Source organism: Poecilia reticulata, linkage group LG13 (genome assembly GCF_000633615.1).
Source record: "Poecilia reticulata strain Guanapo linkage group LG13, Guppy_female_1.0+MT, whole genome shotgun sequence".
NCBI classification, from domain to species: Eukaryota; Metazoa; Chordata; class Actinopteri; order Cyprinodontiformes; family Poeciliidae; genus Poecilia; species Poecilia reticulata.
Window position 1 is genome coordinate 7,587,269 of NC_024343.1, and position 26,901 is coordinate 7,614,169.

The 26,901-nt window shown below is 38.9% G+C and overlaps 1 protein-coding gene and 1 long non-coding RNA gene across 2 annotated transcripts in view; both read left to right on the top strand.

Moving 5' to 3' along the window:
• The window catches only part of bcas3 (BCAS3 microtubule associated cell migration factor), a 386,180-nt gene that overhangs the window by 198,163 nt on the left and 161,116 nt on the right, over positions 1–26,901 (top strand). The gene's annotated exons all lie outside the window — the stretch shown is intronic.
• On the top strand, positions 5–12,700 carry LOC108166827 (uncharacterized). Its single transcript, XR_001777230.1, has 3 exons — positions 5–38; positions 8,841–8,843; positions 12,604–12,700. It is a non-coding gene; the product is annotated as an uncharacterized LOC108166827 (long non-coding RNA).

The following is a 26,901-nucleotide window of genomic DNA, read 5'->3' on the forward strand; positions in this document are numbered from 1 at the left end:
GTGTGTGTGTGTGTGTGTGTGTGTGTGTGTGTGTGCGTGTGCGTGTGTGTGCGTGTGTGAGTACGCAGCCAGGCCAAGAGGGGGGCGTGGAGGCAGCAGCGGTTGATTGGAGGGCACATGTGTGATGTGGCTGAGAGATCAAACACACATTCTTGATGAGTGTGGGAGTGGAGGGCGGCACCAGAGCGTTTCTCTACCTCTGATCAGGCCGGGCGCGTTCTTGCTCCGTTACACCAGCAGAGACCAGGAAGACAACTGCTCAAAAACTGCCTGGATGTTACCTCTCATCTTCATGTTGCTGTGCACTTGCGTGTGTGTGTGTGTGTGCGTGCGTGTGCCTGTGTGTGTGTGGGGTGGGATGCGTGTGTGTGCGTGTGTGTGTGTGTGTGAATGCATGTGTGTTTGCATGTGGTGGTTTGTGAGCTTGTTGCCCATAATGAGGTCAATCTCCTGTGTGGAGCTAAAACCTCAGTTTGTCTATCTCTGCTGCAGAGACAGAGGATTATTCCCATCACTCTCAACAACACTTTCACTCTTAACCCTCCCACACTCATCTTCCACCTCTCTACAGATATCATGTCCTCTTCAGCCTCTTGTCAATTCTTCAGATGTATTAAATCCTATGAAAAGCATAATTGATATGTTCCTTTGTTCTTTCTCATTAGAGTGTGGAGGTTAGTATCTGCTAAGCCTTTTAATTCATCTTATTTATAAAGAACCAATTCAAAATAAAAGTCCAGATACTTTGTTTGAATCGCTGAAATCATGTTGATCCAACATTCCAACCATCGATATCAGGGGCCTGCAGGACGCTGCATGTGGCTCTCTGGCCCTTTCGCCATCGCTCTTACAAAAACAAATTTGATTTTTTTTAAAACTCTGAAGGCAATAAAAGGTGATTTTGGCTTTTAGCAGCACTTCTGTATCTTTTGATGCAATATCTGCATGGAATTTCTACAAGAAGAGCAAGTTCTTTTTTTCTTTAAGAGTCAGATAACTCAATTTGTTCAAATATCTTAAACTTTTTGTTTTTTGTTAAATTTCTTACATATGTATAAAATTCATGCCTTTTTTATTGCTTTAGACAAATTAAATTTTTGAACAATTTGCATGAAAGTGATTTGAATTGACAAGGTTGCTGACCCCTGATATGTACAGATTCTAATTTACCTACATATATGTCATTAATAAAAAAAAATTAAGTCTTATGTTTATAAAAGTGAAATTTATTTCAGGTTCTTGCTTAAGTCTCAAACTAATCTCTTTGGATGGGAACGTTTAAGTGTATTTATGTATGTTGTTTATTTAAGGCATTGTATATTACAATTCTGATATCAATGTAAAACATAAAAAAAAGTATTGTTTTAATTGTCATTAAATTGTGTAATTTCTCCAAAAGTAACACATTACATTACAAACATTTCTTAGTCTTTCTTCCACTTTGTTTTTATACTTTGCTGTTTGTTTAAATTACAATAATTGACCAGGTATAATTGGAATTTGTTGCTCTTATTCAAAAGAACTGTTGGTAAATGTTTCCTCTTTGTATGAGCTGTGATTGACCAGGTTATTTAAAAAGCCTTTATGGAGATACGCAGTTACATGCTGTAATTTGTATCATTATCACTGATGAAATGTTTTGTACCAAACTAGTACTATTAAGGATTGTGGATGTGAAATAATTAAAGAATAAAACCAAACCTTCTACTTGTTGAACGACACATTTAAAATCTGAGGTATAAAAAAACTTCCTGTAATTTTTATAACAGCAAGGATTAAACTTTGTTGTTTCATTTTTTTACAAAATCAAAACAGAGAAATTAATTAAAAATCAGTTGATGGTTATTTTTTTATATTCACACTATATATATCTTTTTAAGTCATAATCTATGCCAAGTCACTCTTTGTTTTCTCTTCTGTCTGTTCACATTGCTTCATAAAATGAGACAAAGCTGACAAATAATCTCTCATCTATAATCTCTGTACTGACAAAGAGGATTTGAATAAGATTGGGTTGTGTATGTTTTTAGATGCAGCTGAGCTGACATGTGTTCTCAGTGATTCACCGTATGCGTGGTCTCTAAGACCATTAACACAGTAAAGTTGCTTTTAGCTCTGGATCCAAACTGAWTATGATTAGATCAAAATTAAAAAAATGAGAGAAAAACATTGTTCAGATTTTTCTCTGACATTTTCAAACCACCTAAGACTACAGAGCCAACAGGCTTGCTGTCATGTGGTAACCATGGATTATCATGCCAGGGATAATGGAGGCCATGATCTGAGGTCCCTGCACTTCTACTGGTTAAACTGGTTGACTGAATCGGTTTTCTGCTTATGCCCTGCATTGTTTATGTTAATATTTTGCTTGTATTTGTGAACAGGACCATGTGCACCTTTTGTGTTGCCTTCCTTGCAGTCTGTTTCACCAGATTGGCTGACCCCCGCTCTCTGTTCGTTTCACACATGACATGGCCCACCTTTTCACCCATCTGTCAGAAGTTTTCTGTGTGAATATGTGCGTCTGTGGGTGCTGCGAGCTGTCATGCGAGGCAACAGCGGTGTTGATCAGCGGGCCAGGCCAGTGGCATATGGCCATGTCCTGGGGTGCTGCGGCATGCAGTAACGCAGGATAGCGAACTGAACAGACAGGAGCTTGTGCACATGTCTGCTCGGATAGTGACGTGCCAACGCTGCATATGCAACTCATCAAGTGAAGTCTTTAGTATTCTCTTTTCCTCTTCCTCTGCTTCCTCCCCGCCCAGAGCCCAGATGCATCATTTTACAAAGTGTGGGAAGAATTTTCTGTTTCACAAGTAAATCTTCTCTAGGTTTCTGACTTTGGTCACGTAGGCATCAAGATAAATAACAAATTCATAAAATAAAAAAAAAATCCTTTTTGAAATGGTTTTAGACATTACTCTTAATAAGCTCATGTTAGACATGGATTAAAAAAACAATCAGGTAGTATTAAAGTCAACTGTTTAATGCCTGAGTGGAATGAGTTTTCAACTCATTCCACTCAATGTTTGTTATTGATGGCTGGTAGTGACCTCTGTTATGTTTAGTTATGCTTTTCTGGTGCATAATTCAGTAACTCAACAGCAGCTTGGACACTTTAAATCATGTCACCTGCTTTAAAGCAGGTGACATGACAAATGAATGTTGTCATTAATTTAACATTAACTTGTAACAACAAGTTAATGTTCCATTAACTTGTTACAAGTTAATGTAACATTAACTTATTGTTACATTAAAAACAAGTTAATGTAACATTAACTTGTTGTTACATTAAAACCAAGTTAATGTAACACTGTGTTAAGATTCCAGAAGCAGAGATTGGCCGTTAGTGTTTATGGGCCATAGTTTTTGCTTTGTTCCCCTAAATGGAGAATATTACGATTAAATTGAATGATTCATTACTTTTTCTGTACCTACTTACTAGTATTCAGGATCCAAAGTGATCACAGGCCAGTTCTCAACAGGCAGTGTGTACGCAACGGGCAGGCTGCCAGTCAGCGTTAGGCAGCACAGACCTTATGGGACAGCTGGGCGTCCACTGCTACACCTTCAGACCATCATGTAGGAAGACCACTTAACATAACATGCATGTGTTTGGGCTGCTGGAAGACACTGGAGTATTGGATGTTTATGGATTTTAACAGATTGTAATTCGCACAGCTGGCCTCTTGGTGCTGACTTGCTGACATTTTCAACTTCATGCACAATCCCACCTGAGAACCATCTCTGACCTGGACTCAATGCATCTCGCTAGCCGTGAGCTGACATTATGCTGGAAAATTATGGGCGGGAGGTGAAGCTGAGCCACAGCTGCAGAAGTAAAGCTTTACTTCTGCAGCGATAGGCATTCCCACTGCCTGTCATTGATAATCATGCCGACTGCTAATGRCTTCAGTAGAGATGTGTTTTCTAATTTCAAAGCTTTGACTTTTGTGGCATTTGTAATTCTAGTCCCCAGTGTGACAGCAGAGCGATTCATCAACCAGATCCACATTTAAACTCTCAGACATTTGATCACACACAAGTGGGTTCATTGATTATATTTTTCTTCTATAGGTATGTTTTGGAAGGGGTTTAATGGGGGAAAAATACTTCAAAATACTTTGCGCTACACAATCAGTGACTTTGATTGCGAAAAGTCACAAAAAAATCTTGAAATCCTGGATGAACTGTCACGTGAACTAAGTAACTGCAGAATTGAATTATCTGTTCGTAGAAGGCGAATCGTTATTCATCCAGCTCTCATTGTACAAACCGAAGAATCCCCTTTTTCCCTGTTTTCAGAAACAGAGTGAAGCTGTTAGCAGACTGCTTTTCTTATCTTGTCTGCTGAAAGTTTAAAACACACTTCTTTCACCTGGGTCTAAACGTGAGAAAATCAAGAAGATGTCTTCACAGTATGTGTAGCTTCTGATGTGAGACACGTGTGCTTAATGGTGTTTTCTACTGGAAAACACCTTCTACTGCAGTGGTCTTATGACATTTTTCCATAACACTATTGTCCTGTTTTATTACTTTTTTTTTCATATAAAAAAAATTACTGACCATCAAAGAATGAAATGTCTATGCTTCATGAGTTATCGAGATATTCTGTCAAAGAAACATTGTTGGAGTGTGAGTGTTGTTCTCTCCACCCAACACAGAGACTTTAACACCTGCATCTAGGAGGTAGATCACTGTAAAAAGCTCCTACACAGAATGTAGCTCCTTTACAACGTCTACAAACCTGCATGAAGGCTATGAAAGACCAGAAATCAGACTTCTTGGATTTTGGATACAATGTGGAACTTAAAGAAGCCTAATTTCCCTGGAAAAAAGTCCTTCCACTAAAAACTGTTGAAGCTGTGAGATCACGCTGTCACTGAAAACACAAAACAAGTTAAGAGGTTTAGTCCAATGCAGACCAATCATAGCGATGTCTGTGCAGCACTGAACTGTTGATGGAACATGTGTTAGTGCTTTCACCTACCAACTGGCTCCTGTGCTGGGTCAGTGTGACATCTATGATCCTCATAAAACTTGATAAGCCTAAATCAAACCCAAAGCACAACATCTATTAAACTCTGCTGGGTTCTGTTCATGATGGATCTATGAGACATGTACTTTGTCTGGTTACCTTCACTTACTGTTTTTACTGTTAGATTCTTTGGTATCTGCCTTTATACTGACGCTCTACTTTTCAAACAACCACTTTTGCACTTGAGAGCCAATCTAGACTTTCAGGCTTCTCCCAAATCAAATCATTTCCATGTTGTCGGCCTTCATGTGTGCCAAGTAAGATTTAAATCAGCTCATTCCTTATGGGTTGGGTAAGTTGGTCCCTTGTTTTTGTCAATAACTGAATGTGATGGGATTTTGTTTTTGTTTTTTTGTTTTGTTTTCTGCCATAACCTCACTATTATGAGCCAGTTTAATTAAAATCAAGACATAGGAGTCCTAAAACAAATGCTTTAACCACATTTTAATTTTCTTTTTTATTGTCCCAGAGTGAAATTGTACACAGCTTTAAAAATAATTAAAATAAACGTTGAGTAGGTTAGTGAGTGAAATGTTTACTGCAAGCAGACACACAATAATATCCATGGAAGTTCCAATTCTGATGGTCCGTTAAGAGAGAAGACGTATATCTTTCAAAAACAAATGGAAAGTTATTATTTTTACCCCGTAAAACAGGTGGTAACTGTATAGATAGTGAACAAGTTGACATATTCAAAATCGATTCCTGGTTGTTTTTTTTATTAGGCACATGTAGGATTACTAGTAGGATGAGAAAATCTACATTATTATATTCAAATCAGGGGAAATGTTTGCAGAGTTGTGCATTTGCTGAACTACTATGGTTGTATCACCAAGGTTTAACGGCTTAATGGTCCAGACTGGAGCCATTCCTTTCATTCCTTGAAACCTTGCTAAGGTGACATCAATTAACAAAGCTTTGAACCCAATTCTTTTAAGATGATCTCACTCGTACCATGCCTCCTGTCAGACATGGCTGTTACTCCCTCTTACTGCTGTGCTGCAGCTTCTTTCCCACAGAGGAGTCTACCGTCAATGCTCAGGCTAGCTAACCTAGCCACTGATGATTGCAAAGACACGGTTTTCCTGTACCAGATAATTGTTTCTCTGTCATCAGCACACTGAGCAGTGTGTACACAAGAGTGATTGACAGCTCTATGGCCTTCCTCCTGGCTGTGATTGGCTGTTCCTGAACTAGTGGTGTATTTCTGCAGATGGAAGTAAGATGAAAGAAGGCAGAGCTCTTTTTTTTTCACATGCTGTCACAGCATGGTGACAGTTTTAGCTAACATCTAAAAAATATCTTTTTCATAAAAGTTACATACTGCAGCTTTAAAGCATGAATTTCCTGAACTAGTGGAGGTAAAATTAAGGCAATGATGATGAGAACTTTTTTCATAGCAGTATTTTTCTCTGTTGTCTTTTTGAAGCTGATTGGCTACGCCTTGCAACATTTTAACAAGGTGAACTGTGTTTTGTGTGGCTTTTAGCTTCTCTGGATCCAAAAATGTGTTTGTTGGCTCTCCTCTGAGACGAACACAACGCCTGCATGTGTGTGTTTTGCTTTTTCGTCTGATGTTGTTTTCAACTGTTTCCTTCTGATCCTTTTTGTCAGACACACCATACTTAACACACACATACACATTTACTCCAAGAGCCTCAGAGCCATTGTTTCTCACACAGCAGGGCACAGGGTCGATTGCCAGTTGTGGAGCATTATCAGTCTCCATGTGTTTTGCGCAGACATGCTCTCAGCTGAGGGAGCTGGTTCACGGGCCGGTCATAGCAGCCTTATTTCCTTTTAATTGACTTAAGATGGGCAAACAAGACCTCAGCAAGCACACGGTACCCATTATGCTCACACACAAAGCCAAGATGTACACTAATGAAGCTCACATAGTGACACACATATACAGGCGCAATTGCCCCTGCGTGTGTTAGCTGCTTTACAGTTCCATCAGACTAAATGAGCAGGCTGGATTTTCCCAGTCAGCACTGCTGCCTTCCAACCGCTGCCACTTCTGCCAGAACTCATTCACAGTTGGAATGTTTTTCACTCACCTTGATACATAATCTCAAACCAGACTTTGATGCACATTCTTGCCCGGGTCATGATTGGAAAGTGAATGTACATAAAAATGTCCCCTATTCAACAAGTGTGGCTTCTGCTGCGACAAATGCAGATTTTGTAGATGTTTTAAAAGCTATGGTTTCTGAACCGCTGACACCTACAACTGCTTTTATCAGATGCCATAGAAAGGGCCAGAATGACTGGAGCTGCTTCCAGCAGTTTGAAACATTAAATAATACGAAGTTGTCCCTCATCCACCTGTTGCTGATATGTGTAGAAAACTTCTTTCGCCTTTAATGACATAAAATTAACGATCTGACTTTCTGGAGGCCTGGAGCGGCTTTTGCAGTTTCTCAGATCACTATCCAGTTTGACACTGGACTAAATTCAGGAAGTTGCTTTAAATGTACTTTTATTTGTAATTTTAGAGGAATTAACAACATCTGGAGAGTGTTGGTTGACTCCCCCCAGCTCCATAGGCAGTAACACCGGTGTGAAAATATGCAAAAACAGTGTGATGAAACAGATGTGCTTGATGAGCAGCACATGAAGTGTGTTTTGTGTTAAATAATAACACAATTTAATATGCTAAGTAGTTATTATCTAGTTTAAAGTGCTTATAGAGTTAAATAATTTCAGTGTACTGAAATATAAAACTTGAAATTAAAAGGAATAGTATTTTTTTATTCTGTTAGACTCCAGTCTGCTCTGGAAGTGCTGAGTCATTTTTTTACTAACCATCTCTCTTCATCTGCTCAGCTTTCATCTGGCAGTTAATGAAGGCAGATTGTGGATTCCCCCTTATGCCTTATTCATACAGCAAGATTTTCATGTAGATTTTTGTCCCAATTATTCCCTTTGACAATCTTAAAGGCAGCCAGATTATTGGGATGGTCCTTTTTTTAAGGTTTTATTGGCTCTGGTGGTCAGACAGGACAGAGGGGGAAGACATGAGGCAAAGGTCACCAGGCCAGGACAGCTGCGTCCAGGACTAAGACCTCCACACATGGGTTGTGCTTTATCTCTGCCCCCCATAGCACCCATATTGGGATGGTTCCTAACATAACCTGAAGAGATATTTTTGCTGTGTGTGGTGTGATGTAGTCTAAGAGTGATGTAGTCCGCTCTGGACCGCTCAGATCTGAAGGCAGGAAAGACCATTGGTTTTCTATAGTTTTTTTTTTCTCTGTTAAACACCGTCCACAATCTATCGCCGCGGCTTTTTCCCTGTTGGCCATGTTTGTTTACTCTGAGTTCTTTTTTGGTCTCAAGATTTTCCAAGATTTGAGTGAAATTGATTCATTTGTGAAATGTTGAGTTTTTTGTCTGTCTTGACACCACACACCGAACAACAAAACCTGACTTTTTCATCTTCACACACGTGCTCTCCCAGTTTTAAAATCTTGCCATGTGAGCCAGGCATTACTCATTCACCTTCTTTCACCAAATATACATGTGGGGGGCAAAATCTATGCTAAAGTACGCACACCTCTGTACTGCCAATAGAGACTGAAACCCAACATTTTTTGTTTTTTTCTCCTATTTGTCTCCTGCAGGTTATTCCTAAAAAATGAAGCTCCTTGCTCTCCCAAAACCACTTCAGTTCATTTTTATACTTATGTTTATACATCTTCCAAGCATGCATCATAACCTGTGCATTTCCATCCATCCACCCTGTTTCCCTCACTGCCCAGTCATTGTTTTCTCATTAGTGTGTGTGAGAAGAGGCCAGGCGGTTGGAGGAGGAGGAGAAGAACATGACCAGCTTACGACTTGTCTGTCTCTGTTTGTCTGTCTGACTCTTTTTCTGCAGGTATGGCCCTAAAGATTAGTACATTTAAAAAAAACCAAAGCCTGTATTTTCTTAAAACAAAAATACTAAAAAACAATATTTTCCTGCCATCTGGAAAATTTCTGCTTTATTTTAACAAGAGGAAGGTTTCAGGTTCTTTAAACCAAAATGGCCTCTTCCTGAGAAACTCCGTCAACCTTTAGCAGAAAACACCGGACTCAGCTGTCTCTTGTGTTGCAGCACAGTTTTTTGTTTTTTTTTGCTTTGAACAAACATTTGCCCTGTAGGCAGAGAATAAAGCATKCATCCAAATTCCAGCTCAGGATGAGATGGAATGAATGAGGACAGGAGGGAGGGAAACAGTTGTCTTTAAAGGCAGAGGCAGTTCGATTTCCCTAATATATTTGATTTGTGGTCGTCAAACTTTCACAAAACCTCACTTGAAAAAGAAATAGGCCTATATCAAATTCAAGTTAGAGTTTATGAACGGGCCATGTACTCTCACTCTGATTTCTTATTGCACATTCTTATTTAATAATAAAAAAAAAGATAAAATAAAACAGCGGTGCTAACTAGAGATGCACATGGAACTCTAGTGACTGATTTTATCCCTGAGCTGTGATTAGCCAGGCAGAACCTTAACATTCTGATCAATTAGTTTTTTTGTTTGTTTTTTTTGTGGGGGTTTGTGGGGGGGGGGGTATCACTAATGCATCATGTCTGAGCAGTAACAGACTGGCACAATATCAGTATTTGGTCTTTAAAATTACTTTAGGAGAATCACAAAAGATGTCAGAACTTTTTAGAAAGTGGTGCTACTTCAGTAACTAACAAGAAGCTGAACGTCTTACAGCAACGTTATAGTGTTTTATCCTGTTGAAAAGTCTCTTTCTATCTATCATGGATCCTTCAGGATCCAAAATCCTGCTTGGAAATCTTACAATTAGAGGAAGATCAGCCTAACTTAGAATAAATACGGCTGATGTTTGCATTTGGTAAATCCAACCCCAACAGGCATGCTAACTGTACCAATCACTAATACAAGATGCTGAATGAAGTTTAAATATCAACTCTGTAATCATGCTGTCTAACTGCAGGGCTGTGTAACACAGACTGCTTACTTGTCATAAAATAAACAATGGACTAAATTAATGGATGATTTGACAATTTGACATCAAGCACCAAATCAGAGCTTTTCCCTAAAAGTTTTAATGTTGTACATAACTGTGATTTATGTTAGAATTAGCTTGTAGAAACTATTTAGACTTGACATTGTGCACTTTTACATTTTGTGTTTAAAACAATAGAAGGTTATTTAGCTGTTTTGTCATACAGCAAAGTAAAATTCATATGATGCATTTTTAATTTAGGATTATATTTCTAAACCCTCCTGTCCAATAGCAGGAGGTTTTACTGTGATAGCAGAATGTCAGTGATAAAGAGAGATAGTCCTCTGGAACTGTGGGATGTTTCTGAAGAAAATGTGTAGTTTTTAGTAGAGGTGTGCCGATCGATCGGTCACCGATCATAATCGGCCGATTTTCGTGAAAAAGTGCATGATCGGTGATTGGCGATCATTGGTTCTTGTTGCCGATCACACAAACCGATCACCTGCATCTTATTTCGCAGGCTGTCTGTGCAGCTGGTCTCCTCTTTCCTTCACTCTGCGCAAACGCGCAGCAACAAATCCTAAGCGATGTGGAACTATATTGCACTGAGTGAATGGGGAAGTTTGCGTGTTGCGGCAGAAAATTGAGGCACGTCAAAATGCATCAACACAACGAAGCTAATACGACATAAAAACAATGGCATTCTTCACTGCAGTAAAAAAGACATATGGAGGATCAGATAGCAGGTAAAGCAGCGCACAGCTACAAACACTCACCCGGATTAACATGACGGTAAGAAAACTAAACAAATAACCCGCAAAATTCTTTAAGTCTTCGAGCTGCGATGTAAGACGCTGGTTCTGCTCTCGCTGTTGAACCGCTGCTACGCTACAGGTAGTAATATTTCACAGACGGAACGCCGCTTCTGCTCCACCTGGTAGTGACTCTCACACCAAACCTTGCTTAAAGCTGCAGCATCTAACTTAAAAATTTCACATACGCATTAAAACTTCCGCTGTCCTAACATGAGACAGATAATCTCTAAAAAAATAATCGATCTCCTCCCTGCTCTGCAAAATTACTCCGCTTAGTCAGAAACAGCCACTCAGAACTAGCAGTAATCAGCTAGCCGCCATGCTATCAGGAAGTTTTCATTCAGTAACTCTGGATTGTTTATTGTAATGGAACCTGTATTTGCCTTTGAATGTTAAGTTTTATACTTGAATCTTTTGGCAATGTTGAGAGGTTTTATTTTGGCTCTTTGCATTATTTAGCCTCTTCAGAGCCTTCATATGTTTTCAGTCTGTTAAAGATAGTATTACCGATAGCAGTACAATTTGCAGAATGCCTGTTTTGTTTAGTTTTTTTTCTTGGAAAAAGTTATTAAAACAAGTTTTTGTCTAAATTAAGGAGAATTCATGGTTCCTTTTTCCACATTATGTAACCGGTAGTGTTTATGATAAAAAAATAATAATTATGTGATCGGTATCGGTGATCGGTGTCGGTATCGGCAGAAAAAAACTTGATCGGCACATCTGTAGTTTTTAGTATTTCAAACTACCATCAGGATAGATTTGTAATTTATGCAGAAACTAAAACATAGTTTGTAGATATTTAAATCCTTTCAAGAAAAATCTAAATAAATCAACATAATTTTAATCATAGTTTTGCAATGTAGAATCTATTTGGTGCATCTACAGTGTCAACCACAACATATTTTTCTTTTTAAAATATATAAAAACTGCAAAATATTTCAGGAGACAGTTGAGACATCAAGAAATGAAAATGAGTGTGACAGAGTCTTAACCTAAATGTTCTGTTGTACTCTTAGACTCATTTTGACTTTAAAACGTGAACTTGATTGTTTTGAGACTATAATTTAAAAAAACATTTAATGACTCATTTCCTTTAAATTAGTCTTAACAAAAGCAAGGTATTTTTTTCCTGCTTTTTTGGTGCAAAGGCAGAACATTGTTGAAAACACATCATATCATTTCCTTTTGTAATTCAGCTAAATATTTCAGTCCCACAGGCTGAGCCAGCTCTCAGGCGCCCAGTTCAATCCCAGCTACACATGTACTGACCCTCAGCCAGTGATGGCCAATATTGTATCTCTATGTACTCACTGGTTAACTGTGTATAGTTGCCATATTGTGTGTATGTATAAAATTAATTATACTTGTAAATATTGACTGGTTGTTTATTTGTATGGTCTTGTGTTTGGTTGATTTGTGAACACTGAAGGTGTACATGCTGTTTACATGTTTGAGCTGAACTTTGGAATTTTGTTTTGCTTTGATTTGAAGAATGTGACTGCATGCAGCCAGCCGCAGAACACACACTTCTTCAGTCCTACTAGATCAGGGGTGTCCAAAGTCGGTCCTAGTGGCCCAGCATCCTGAATGTTTTACTTCTCTCCCTGGTGGTAGTAACAACCTTTTCAGCTTGTCAATGTTCCTCTTTGGCCTTCTAATGAGCCATCATTGTATCCAGGTGCGTTAAACCAGGGAGAGACCTAAAACATGCAGGATGCCGGCCCTCCAGGACCGACTTGGGACACCCCTGTACTAGATCATCAGGGTGAGCCTGTGTAGTGCTTGCGTGTGCGTGATTAGTACTAGATATATAGATAAATGAGGATTATTTGTGTTCTATTGGTTAAGATGAATAAATAAAAACTGATGAAATGGATATATACTGAAAGGTTCATGTGCACAATGAATTCCAGTTTTAATTCCAGACTTTTTTTCCGTCCTGGAGTTTGAACATTTTGTTTGGCATACAACTCTCCCTTATTACAGTTCATTTTTTGTACATATCCTTTGTTATTCCTAATTGCTTCTCTCTAAAATCACAGAGAAATCATTTGCAGGTGTTTCTTAACATCTGTAGGAAACCTGATTTAGCAGTGAATAGATTTGTTTGAGCAGAGCAGCTTGAATACTCGTGATTGACCATATAGTGTTTTACAACCAGGCTGTCCTTACTGACTTATGGAAATTTGGGGAAATTTAATTTGTAATTTTTTTTTCTTTTTCAGAAGCAACTTCCTGAATTAATGCCTTTTATGAAGCCTAACTTGCGTATGAAATAAATCCCTATTTTAAAATCATCGTTTAGTACATTTGATATGTTTATGACGTATAAAATGTTTTTAAACAGTCACATTTTTGTGACTGCTTTGGTCTCTTAGAAGCATATTTATTGGAACATGTTTTAAGTTTACTGTAACATTAGAACTGGATGGAGTATATCTACAGTACTTTTTTATTTTTGTGATAAATATGACAAATCAGTCATGCTATTTGGATCTTTATTTGACAAGAAGTTCTGCGTCTACACTGACTGGGTTAGTTGATGCATCTGTGTAAAATGAGCTGAAGTCACAGGTTATGTAGGGCAGATTAGTAAAATGACTGTATGTTCACACTGCAGAACTTAATGCTCAATGTTGTAAAATCCCCTTTTTGTGTGGTTCACATTTCCAGAGATATATGACTGGTCTGTGATCGGAGGCCCAATTTCAAGGTGCTAAGTTGTGAAGTCAAAGTTMTTTTAAGTCTTGCTTGACATATACAGAATTTTTATCACAAATTAAAGTGACATTGTTATTTGATTGTGTTATAAAAATGATGCTACAAGGCTAGAAAACAAATGCTACTATTCCTTTAAAACATTTTATTGCCGGCAAAAATGTGGATCGGCTCAGCACTTCTTTCTCTCTTCGCACTAGTGGGTGGATGTTTACAGCACATCCAATTTCCGGTAAGCTTCATAGGGTAGCTTCCTTCACGATCAAGATAGCACATTATATACATCACTGCCAAACAATGGTGAATAGGTGAAATCATGTCCATGCGATTAAAACTTCAGCATAGTCCACACCTCCAGCTAGCAATCATTTCGGTAACACTTTACTTGAAGGGGGGTGAATAAGACTGTCATGACACTTTCATAAAAATGGCATAACACATCATGAACATGAGTAAGTCTTCATGAATGTTTGACTGTTGTCATAAAGCGTCATTAGGCAAATTATGACACTTTTAATACAAAGTTGACATTATTCAAAATGTCTTTGTTATGACAACTTGACATTAACCAAGAAATCATTACTGTTTAAACTTTACCTTTAATAACATAAAGTTACCTATTTTTTAAAGAGCAATCAGTAATACTTTTATAACAAAGTTATATCAGTAATGATTTCTTGATTAATGACAGGTGTTTATGACAGTGTCATATAAAGTGCTACCATCATTTCTCACTAGCAGAGCCCAGAACCGCCGTATGGTCAAAGCATAGGACAAGGGACTGGTTTTTACCGGCCTGCTATAGTGATAAAACAAAAATAAACATCTCTGAACTTTTAAAGGCTATTATTAGCAAAACATCCATCTCTCATTCAGGGGGGAAAAAACAACAAAATCTATAAATCATAACCTAATTGTGTCTGGATTGTCAGGAAACGTAGCTCTTGGAGCGAGTTTTGAGGCCACTCTTCATTCAGTTCAGTTGGACAGAATTATGATCAATAATGCTCACACCGTACAGGAGTTGTGGTGTCACTCACCTTCTTTGAACAAATCAAAATATCTCAATCAATCAGATTGGGGATTCATCAAAGAGAAAAAAACTGCACAATTTCTCTGCTGTCCACCCTTGTTCATGCTGCAGGTTTGGCTCTGTTGCAGCTCCTCTTGTCTGTCGGTCTTTACCTCATTGACACACTCAGCAGGCTCTACTCATAGCAGGACAATTCTCTTTGGTCATTCGTCTGACTGAGATACCATGAACAGCATGAAGACATGTTTACTGAAAATTATATTCTCACCTTGAATTACCTTTTGATCCACAAAACTGTATTTTTGATGATGAAGATGGTAGAAAGAGGAGAGGAAAGAAGCAACTGCATCAACTTGGGTATGTACTGATGGTCATTCCAAAATGTTTCACAGTAGACGGACCCATTTGCTAAAACTGTAAAGGTATAAAGAGGAAAAAGGTTGAAATGACCACAACCCACTGAGACAACAGTAGTGGGTTAAATTTTTTTTCTCTACCTTGGAATGGAAGATAAAAAACAGGACTTCCTCCTCATTGGAGACTGCTTCATTCAGTAACAGGACAAATGTGTCCTGCCATCTAAAATCCTGAGTGAACGATTAACTATTGTAGACAGTGACTAAAATGAATGGAATTTATTTGGGTTTAATTTAAATAATGTCTATGATCTTACAGAAGCTGTACTAAAATGTGAGCCAATTATATTACTGGAAATCAATTCTGTCATAATTGCTTTAATATTTTCATGTTTTTGTGATGGACATATTGATCACAGAACTCTAAACTGCTGACCTATTTGTGTTTAGTTTTTATATAATGTTCTGCACTTAAATAGTTACTTACTCAGAAGGCATACAGGGAAATATACACTGTTATTCAAGTATTCTAACAAATACACTGCCTTCCTCAAATAACTAATCATTTTGAAAAAATCATATGTAAATATCCATTTAAGTATAGGTTTATATCCTTTGCCCAAAACTGAGCTGCTATATTTTGAAGTATAATGATCTCAACAGGAATTTGCTCACATGTGGAACAATTTTAATGCATAGTGCGTCAAAGTAACTATTGCTAACACTAAGGCAATGACTTCAGACACGTATGCACCTCCTTTAGAGCAAACAATCTGCTAATCTAATCATAATATTGATCCATCTGTATTGATAGAGTAAGGTTATCATTTGTTCATGGCTGTAGATTGGATCTGTCCTAATATTCATTTAAAAAATAAGCAGATTTCTAACCACAAAATGTTAAATATTCAAATGTTGCAGTGTATTTATCACTTCTAACACTTTTCTCAAATTCTAGAGATACACAAAAAAGCTATAATATTTATAAAGCGAATGTTAATAGCTACCACTGTTTCTGTATGCAGTTGGCTCGTTGAGAAATGAACTGCCACATTTACTTAAAACCCTTCTTGTTAAATAGACAACACATCTATACACACTCATTTTGCAGTGTAATTGTATAAGTGGTAGTTGTTTACATTTTACAGCCAGTAAGTGAGCAAGCATCTTATTTACAGTTCAGAAAATGTGATTTACACTACAGGGTGTAAACATTTAAACTGGAATATCCAAACCGTATCTGGACAGCAAAGACCACCCAACTGGTAAAGACTTACCAGGTGTAACATTCTCTGTTCCAGGGTGAAACTCTGGGCTTACCAGGAGGCTTTAGAACTTGAAGCATTCAGCCATTTTGCTGTGTGCAGTTTGGTGTCCCAAAAGTGTAATGGTTTACCATTACACTCCCCTTTGTAATCAGCCCCAACGATTATAACCTTGCCCCGCGCCTCTGATTACTGTCCGAGTGATTTTTGGACGGTTCTGGGAACTCAAAAAGAGAAAAAAAAAACAATAAAAAACTGCTAGTGGTCCCCACAGAACTGCAGGTTCCACAGACGTACAGTAACCCCGTCTGTGTGTGTTTATGTGTGGGTTGCTGTTCGTTTGAAGTGCTCATTCCCCCCCAAATTACAGTGCTGCCATAATGAAGTATTACCATGTGATTCCAGAGCAGACCACTACAAAGAGGAGGAACGAGTCTATATGGGTTCTGGACGCCTGAAGTCAAAGGTCAAGTGAGACGTCCAAGCCAAGAGCTTTAAACCAGCCAAAGTTTCTGGATGTGTGATCATGTGTGTATTTGTACATGGAGAAAAAGTCAAACCTAAAGTTCTAAGGCCTTTTTGTGTGTAACACTGCATATGAAAAAACATTGCATGAGCATTCTTTGTTTTTGTTGATCCGCTGTGTGGCTGTGTTCACTTTGAGCTCACACACACTCGCACGCACACACACATTTAGAGGTAGGGGCTGTTTTTGACTGGGGGCTGCTCAGGCCTCACCTACGGCCTCCTCTACCTGATGAATGTTACATGAAGCTCGGCTGCCTCTTACATAATGCATCAGTGTAAGTATGCCATTGGATGGTGTACGTACACCACTGGCATCTTCAGCCAYCTTGACTTACTGGCACCTAGGCTCTTGTTCATCCACACATGCAGTAGGACGGCTTTATGGGGACAGGAAGACAGAAAATGCTTAATGTTTGTCTTTCACTTAATCCTCTGTCATCTTTTTCCTGGTTTCATGTTTGCAGAGCTCTGGATATGATGTATTTTGTTTCTTCTGCTGTTGCTGCCGTCATATTTACCTATAGCCTCAGATATAATCTTTTGAAAAGAAAAGTACTTTTTCTGAAGCATTGTTGCCTGTATTTCTGGGATTGTTGTTTTTACAGCAAATATTAAAATTGTATTGTCTGATTATGAGAAACATGGGAGGAATGTATCTGCTCTGGACCTTGGAGCCCTGATCAGTGTGTGTATTTTGTACTTTGTAATGCTTCATTTTACACCAATTAAGCGGACCACCCACCCATTGTTGTGCTCCGCCTGTGCTGGAGTCACTGCTCCGCCTCTGATGAGTGGCTGTGGGATGTGGCCCTCAGCCATCAGTAGGCATTTTGGGGCCTGGATATTCTGGAGATATTGATTGGATTTTTTTTCATCCAACACCACCTAAAAATACTTGACTCATTTGAGTGCTTGAGACATGAGAAGTCTAGTTCTTGAAACATTTTGGCAATGTGGCATGGTGCCTTATTCTGCTGAGAAAAAGCCTTTAGTGTCCACGAGGTCTGTTCGCGTCAACCAGCAAGTGTAACAGGTCAACAACAGTGTTTGGGTGATGGTTGTTTATTACAGGGTTTCCATACACAATTTAAATGTCTTATATTAATGCAGTGGTTCCCAAACTTTTTCTCCTGGGCCCCCCCAGTGTTTTCCAAACATTTTCGTGTCGTGACACCTGCAGCGTGTCGGTTGGTCTGTGTTACCCAGAAAGCAGTTGGGCACAATATCCCAACACCAACATCGTGAGTGAATCAATGACTGGGGCAGCCTACTATATAAAGTACTTGGGTACCACTTCTTTATTATTACACATCCACATTTGTAGAGTACGGAACAAATTGCGTCCCGTATCGGTTCAATACAGGACGGGTGGCAACCCTAACTGTAGCGTCTATTTATGCCCTTTATAATGCGGTGTGCATTATATATGTTATATAAGTTTTAAAATAGGCCATTCATTGAAGGTGCGCCTTATAGTGCGGAAAATACGGTATTTGAAATGGACTTAAATGTTTTAATTACACGTCTTACATTTTTTCTGTGGCAAGACCGTTAGATCTGAAATCTAAAAGTCTAAAGTATATTCTATGAAGTAGTTTTTGTTTTTTGGTGGAATTTTAATGTCACACAAACTTTTAAGTCACATGCAGACATCTTAATTGCGTTTTGGGACTCGAGATTGTTGAGGGTGCCGGTACCCAGCCAGAATACCTAGTTGGGCCCCATATGGGGAAAAGGAGGGCAGACAATATGGGTCCCATATGGGTTTGTCCGCAGTTTCCATGGTGGCCCCACATGGGTTTGCCCATGTAGGGGCACCACCCACATGGGCCCTACATGGGCAAACCCATATGGGCCCACCGCCATGAAGGGCCACCATGGAATACGCGGACAAACCCATTTGGGACCCATATTGTCTGTCCTCCTTTTTCCCATATAGGGGCCCACCTAGGTATGTGGCTGGATACTTAGCTGCTTATATAACCTTGCTAGCTAGCTAATGATTTTATATCTATCAGAGTTAAGTATACATGTACCTCCACTTGGCTGGACAATGTTTGACCTTGCCACCGGCTCACCTCTGTTGCCAATGGCCTGCGCCATTACTACTAGCACTGATTTAAGAATGTCACTTGAATTCTGAAGTTGGAGGTTTTAAATTACCTATGGTAGAATTTCATTTCAACAAAGTTGTTACTATGGAGAGAACATTTGTGCTACCTCTCCCCAATAAATGATGATTATAATAAACCCTGACATCCAAGATGGAATTAATTGATTCAGGTTTTAGACTAGCGGTTCTCAACGTGGGCGGTACCGCCCCCCAGGGGGCGTTCAGAGGATGGCAGGGGGTGCTGGCGGACATTTTTACAAAAGGGGGGCGCCGGGATGCCTTTGGGGGGCGTTTGGTCAAAGGTAAACTTTACATCTTAAATGCACAACAATACCAGCTTAGACTCTGAGCAACTTAGTAAAACTGTATTGTGTAACATTAAACCATGCTTGGCTGCAACTGTATCGATGGCAGCTCATCTATTCTAGTTAGCTTCTGTTAGCTTCTTGGCGCAGCTCCGTTCTCCTGCTACTGGTAGCTAAAATCACGACACCCTCTCTGTGTATCCCTCTGAAAAATGAACCCATTTAAATAAAGAAATCCCTCCATGGGTGATACCACGATTGAGAGCGTTCATTTTATAGCGTTAACACGGAGCTGTAAGTGGTCCGGTATGAAACGGGGGTGATAGAACAACACAGCATTTTTAAATTTCAATAATCAGGATGCAGAAATTGTTTCCGTTGTTTTAAAAGGTTTATGTCAGTCTGCCTTTTCCCCATCGATACGCTTCCCGACCGTCCTGCACCTTAGGGGCTTAAAAAAAAAAAAGACGTTCACATTGCGCAAAACTCTGAAACAGGAGAAGCAGGACATAAAATGGAGCAACGAATTAGATGTGAATTATGGCAGAAAAACAGAATCCAACACTTAACAGTGAAAAAAATCACATGATGTGAAACACATGACGATTAGGCGGCGCAGCAGGTGATGAGTGAAGATTACTGATGGTCAATAAATGATCAAATAAATCTAGCAACAGGAAAGAAACTAAAGTGGACATAGCAATAAACCAAGAGAGGGTAATAATAATCAAATGAAACTAAATGGAAATGAATAAAGAACAAAATGCAAGAATAAACTAAGAAACTAAAGTAAATACAGGGGAATAAACTGGTATGGCAAGACCTTTCGAGCAATAATTAATACAGAGACTGTATGGCAAGAATAAACGGACACTATTTCCAGATAAAAGGTAAAATAATATTGTTGAAGTGTCATGGGTTTGTTGAAACCACATCTAGTACTGAGAATAAATATATCTTACAGACCATAACAGTAAAGAACTGATCACTTATTTATGTTTTTAATTAGATTTGATATATTTATTTTTTCAGTTTAATTTTTTATGTCAGTGTTAATGTCATGAGGCTGATGACTCCATGACACTTTCAATTTGACTTATTAGGATTTTATTAAGAACCAGATTTATTCTTTGTCATTTCTGTCCAGTAAAACTATTAATCTATAAATCGATAGATTTATAGATTAATCCATGTTTCTTTCTGTCTCATATTTGTATGGCATTAAAAGGACCTGGAACTTTTGTTTTTCCACTGAAAGCTCTGGTTTACACAGTAAATGACATCTGGGTGAAATTTTATGGATGATACTCTGATGTCCCATTCTCCTGAAGGCAGCACAGAGCTGCACCACCAGAAACTGACAAACACTGAAGAGAAGAAGAGCTATGATTAATGTAGTTACAGTTCTATCCATGTTTTAATGTTGCAGAGCTCAGTCGTTTGCAAATAGTTCAAAGTTTAAACTGGCATGTTGAACATCTTTTTTCTGGTCATTTTGTGGAATATTTAACAACTATAAAATGGCACAAAATAAGAATAATTTTTCCACTCTGATTGGCTGCTGTTAGGCCTACCAATTTTAACTTGGATGTTCATTGCATTTTTCATAAGACACCTGTGAAAATAATTTCTATTCCCATGGCTTTTTTGATCTCTGGGAAATTATTTTTGATGATAAATGCAGAAACAAGCATAAAAATCAAAACATCTACAGTAGTAATAGTAATATTAATGATAAAATAATGGTCAGTGCAAAGTAGCCTGCAAATTCTTTGGTGGGGGGCGGTGAGGGACCTGGATAAAGGCTAGGGGGAACGCTGGCCCAAAAAAGGTTGAGAAACACTGTTTTAGACCAACCTTTTGCTTCCACATGTCTTTTTTTCTAACTCCAAGCAGCCAAATTAGTATTTTTTTACATTGTAGATGTTGTGGCCATCTTTTAGTGAGCTGACTGCCACTTTGCAGCAACAGGTGAAAAAGAGGCGTTGTAGTGTGTAAAGATTATGATTAAGTTATCCAGCAGGACTTGGTACCTGCCCACACTGCCAAAGCTAAAAGTTAAACCAATCACCAAGATGTTACAGTTACTCTTTCCTTCAAATTGCATTTTGTTTGACATCYCATTGGTTTGACATCTCATTAATAGAACTATACAACCCACAGTAACCCTCACTAAAGGCAGCATGACTCACCACACTGCCTAACTGGGATTCTACATAAGAAGAGTATTCCAGAAAGGTTTAGCTGTTACAAAGCTCCTGATTGATGCCAGTGAAATATTAAATTTGGGTGCTACTGCTGAACAGTTCTGAATCTGACATTCATTTTCCAGAAACTTTTTTTTTCTGTACAGTGCATTACACGATGTCCCTGCCACCCAACATGAGCTCTAGCATCTCAGCTGGTAGAGATATACTCTTGGTCAGAACACTAAGGGAAGGTAGAATCTAGTTTGCTAGCCAGATATACTATGGATATGCACAACATGAATGCATGACCCATTAAACAATATTTTGTACCAATTATTGAATTTGTCAACTGCAGTCCTTTTCAAATGAGACATTGCAGACTCTGGTACTGTGATAGATGTTATTGAGGTCTATAAAAACCGTAACTTTTTCAACTCACTATGACTTCAAACTAGAAAGCACCCCATACATTATAATTAAGTTTTGTTTATCTCTGCCCGTTATATGCCCAATGATATGCGTACCACTCATTTAAAGGCTCATTCATCTGCAGCATAAAAAGCTTCTCCAAGAAGTTCAGATTTGACTTTGTTTCTCTGCAACACCTGTACTCTGTTAGCACACCACTATAAAAGCTGTTGTTTTGGCGTTTTTTCCTTGTCACTATGAGTCAGAAAACGGACATGACAGTTGTGGCTGGAATACAATCAGCCCACATTTCTGCCAGATTAATTTAGAAACTGAGCCAGAGCAACTCCATCCTCTAAAGGCAGAAGCCACAGTGGTAGCATGGCTGCTATCAGCTAGCATCTTCTGATTCCAGCCACTGACGAGTCGAGCTTCTTCTCTATAGCTAGCATGCTAGCAGCAGTGGGGCCAAGAACCATTTAGCGAGTGTCTCCTCCAAATCAGAATGTACTAAATGAAAACCATTCCCCACTGCCTGCTGCAGAGCTCTGCTCAGGGACAAGAGCAAAGGGGTCAGCAGCTGGTGGAGGATATGGCAAATGTTTATGAAAAAATGCTTTCTCAAGCCCACCAAAAACACACACTTGGGGCGGAAAAAAATTCTCTGTCCCTGAACAGCCAACAGCTGGGAAGGGTTGGGAGTAGCCTGAAGGCTGGCAAGTTGCCCCCTCCCCTCCTCAGTCCAGATGGGGGAGGTTAGACTGAGGCTAGCTGCAACCCACTCCACCCACCTCTTTCCCCCTCCACTTCCCAAACTTCCCATTCCCATTAAGGAGAGGCTGAAGATTGCAGAGGAAGGGAAAGAAGGAAGAAAAGCAAAGGAGCATGACTGCTCTGTTTTTCACCCCAGCCCTCCCTCCCTCCATCCTCAGCCTAATCAAATAAAGCAGGAAGCTTCCGAGACGGAAGAGGAGTGTTTATTGATATTTGTACGAGCTGCTTCACCCCCTGCCCCGTCCCTGCCGTTTATTTTCTGTTCACCACTTTTGAAAACGATGATATTGTCAATGTTTTTGTCTCATATATCATGCTCAGTTGAATGCTTGAACACTGCTGAGGCAAAACGGTTGTGTTGCTCTCAGCGTCTTATAATATACCATTATCTTAAATTGAACCAGTGGGAAATTACACACCAGCTCGACATCCGTTGTAAAATGGCCATGACCAGTCCATTTATTGTAATAAGAGGGTGTCATATGAAATGAAATGGTATGAAACAAGACTAGATGACCCACTTCATTCATAATGTTGGGAAAACATAAAGAACACATGCAACCTGCACCCTGGCCAGGTCAATTCTTCTGAGAGAATTGTGTTGCAGCTGTGTATGCTTCTCTCTAAAAAGCTGAAATTACATCTTTAAGTACAGTAGATCAACTCACTCACTCACTCACTCACTCACTCACTCACTCACTCACTCACTCACTCACTCACTCAGATGTAGCCTTTCAGTGCTGAGAGCAGGATAAGGGCCTTTCTGTAGATTTTACTGTGGTTCTTGTAGAGAGCTGTACGTCCATCCAGTCATGTACTTGAGTCCTCATAAACTGCCAAGCTGTAATAGTTTAACTTTTGATGGCAGTACAAGACCTCTGTTGAACTTTAAAAAGACTTAGCCAATATGGCAAAGCAATGGGACTCCAGTTTTTTACCAATGTTGAGACAATAAACATTACAGTGGAGGTATAAAGTGCACTGAAGCCAAGCCAGACCTCTGTCACTTCCTATAGAAGTACATGAGCACAAACTCCAGCTAGTATCAGATTTTTATAAGGCTATATAAAAGTCAGAAAGAGCCACCGGATGGTTTCACTCTCATGAAAATCATCCCCGCAGACTATTGAAAGCAACCTTTTATTTGTCTTAGTATACTAGAAGGTGTTTTAGGTTTTATTTTAATGAAAGTCAAAACCAAGTTGCTGTCCCAATATCAGACTGATATTTTCAAAAGCGCACTAAGTTTCTCTGAGACAGCAACTGTGCTTCCATCCAATTGTTATTCAAATTTTAAGCAAACTTTTGAAAAATGCTAAATAGACCTTTTTCCATTTACTTTTTTGGAGCGAATCAACCACACTACGCAGAGCGTGACTTCTTTAGATGTCGATGCTATGCATAATAAAAAAGATGTAGAGATTGCACACTAGCAATGACCTCACATCTCAGAAAAACAGAGAGCGTTATCTTCTCCATCCTGGAGATTTGGACTTAGAACATTTCCGTTCTACCACTCCCGGCCCACAGTCCTCTCCTCTGTGATGGAGGTTTTTACTTTGACATGTTTCTGAGTTTGGTGCTTCTATTAAGACATACCCACCAGTGGATAGGAACATTTACTATGTCCGAATGTATTTGCTAAATGTGTTTCCATCCCCCTTTTGCACATTAAGTCTCTTTTAGAAAAGCCCAAAATCACCTCAAGAAAACAACAAAACGTAGAATGAAAAAAAATAGAGGATGTTATTTTTAATTTAGTAATTTCTTTCAACCTTTTCTAACACAGTACTTCAACATGCAACATCTTCAACATCTAAAAGACTTAGAAATACGGCTACTGTTGTGTTTGACCCTGCAGTTCTGAGAAGCTGCTGCAACAAAGAGCAACTTTTTCTTAAACTACCGTCTTGAGAGGCTGCCTTGTAATTTTCAATGGATCTTTTGTTGGAGGTTATTGAGAGGCATCAGCTTGATTTTCCCCTCAAGCCATCTTAGTGTGTGTGTGTGTGTGTGTGTGTGTGTGTGTGTGTGTGTGTGTGTGTGTGTGTGTGTGTGTGTGTGTGTGTGTGTGCATGCTGTTCTGTGACGTATCAGTCATCGTGGCATTGTATGTGTTCATTGGGAGAACGGTGCAGTAATCCAACACAACCTGCAACCGTTTGGGCCTGGTGCCAACATCTCTCTGCAGGTCGCAGCTCCCGACCTCCAGTTGCCAATCAGTGTCATTGGGTACCATCATCTTCCACAGCGAATGTCCCAACATGCACCTTACTCAACACAGGCCTTCAGACCAGAGCTACTCCCTGCGCTGATCCGTTTCCAATCAACTCAGCACACTGAAAATTTTACAAGCAGCCAACATATTATTATGAAATATCATTACAATTAAGACAAAAAAAAATGCAATTTATTGTCATCACCCAGTATGTTCATGAGGAGGATTTATGAAAACCTTCACATACATTTCAAATAAATTAGGATAAAATGTGTAAAACTGCCATCTTGGAAAAACCCTAGAGTTGTGCCATAGTCACTTCTGTTTTGGAAATACAGGTGAAAGAAAAAAGCAATTAATAAGAGAGGTTGGAAATTATTCTGTAACAAATGGAAGGTGTAAAATGTAAGTGATGGATGAATGGTAGAAATTAAAGAAAAAGAAACGAGAATCAGTATAATAAGTTTGACTCTTACAATTAAAGAATTTAACACCTAATAATGAAAATATGAAATAAATTTAAAAAGGAACAAAAGAAAGAGATGAATGAAAATGGAATAATGGGAAGAGACCAAAAGAAAGTAAAGTAAAAAGAGTCCCGTTCCACTGTGTATAAATGTGATTCTTCAACAGTTAAAGCTCAAAGACTCACATGGACATAAATCCACGTTTAAACAGGCATGCACACCTCCAAGGGAAAACCATTTGTAGGATGTAATTGTAAGGTAATGGAGGTCAGTCTGAGAGAGGTTAGGGGTCAGAGGTCAGAAGTGTGTTGTTGCAGGGACCTTAGCCAGTAGCCATCAACCGGGGTCATGTCACATATGCATTTGTACCGGTTAGTGTCAGAAACGGAAAAGCAAAACCATTCAGACTCGAGCTGAAAACATGAGGACCACTGGGCCGCACGCACTACCACACACACCCCTACACACACCTTCTCTCTTAATTTTTTTTTATAATTTGGAGATCACTTCATATTACCTGAAGCAAGCTCTCTCTGCTCCCAGCCGTGTGTCACTTCGCAGCACTCAAACACACCCGGAGGTGTAATTGTAGCCCTGCAGGTCTCTCTGTGTAAGCCTGCCGCTCTTCTCCAATAGCCACAGCTATTAACATATGTAAGAGCAACAAGGTCTCACCTTTATTGAGAAAAGCCAGGCAGCCCTGCGAGTTCATTAGCCCTCAGCCGTGTTGAATTAGAGGCGGTGCAGTCCTGCACTTTTTCACTCTGCCGTTCAGTTCGCTGCTGACTTACACATTCAACCCACTGCTTCTTCTGACAGCTTCTAGGGTTGTTGTACATATGAACTAATATCACATTTATTGTATCTATTTTCTGTCAACAAGCTTTTTTCCTCTTTTTTTTTCTATTTTTACCAATTTTTTATTTTTTTTATTTTAAGAGTTCTAGAAATTGTACATCTATTATAATGTCCAACATGTCCGATACAACCTAACATAGCACTGCATTTAATTCAGAATAAATAATATTACAAATGGTACAATGTAATGTCATGCTAGTGCCAAATGAAATCTAGCAAAACCTTTTTTTTTCTAGGATCTAAATTGTTTACATACTGTGTGTCATTTCTCTGTTGCAGTCTGGTTCACATGTAAGCTACTTTTTACACTAAACAAATCATCATCAAGACTTACAAGCCTAATTAAATATTAGGACAGAAATCATGAGGTCCAGCATTGGCAGGACGGATCTGTAAACAAGGCAAAGTTCTAATTAAGGTTCATTATCACTTGGGATCTTGTCCACATCCTCTTGGAAATGTCACTTTTTTAGAAAAAAAGAAGAGCAAAACAATGATTCTTACTGTATTCTTCATATGAAGAGCATGTATTTCATTTTCAGCAGATTATCCAACCTAACAAGGTTACAGGGAGATCAGTAGGTAGAGGAAAAGCACTGATTGTCTATGAGTTGTAGAAAACAAACTTTTTTAGTTTTCTGCACTTTGTATTTGAAAATACAAAAAAAATGTTTGTTCTCTTTTTGTTAGCCATTAAGTTTTTTGACTTTGACTATAAATTTTTTAAAAAGTCCTCAGCAGAAGAACAGCTCAGAGTTGTTCTACTGACTGACTGTCCCAACATGTGGTCAAACAGGTAAATGCAGAAATGAATCTAATGAAGTCAGCCCTCTTTCTTTTCAGGT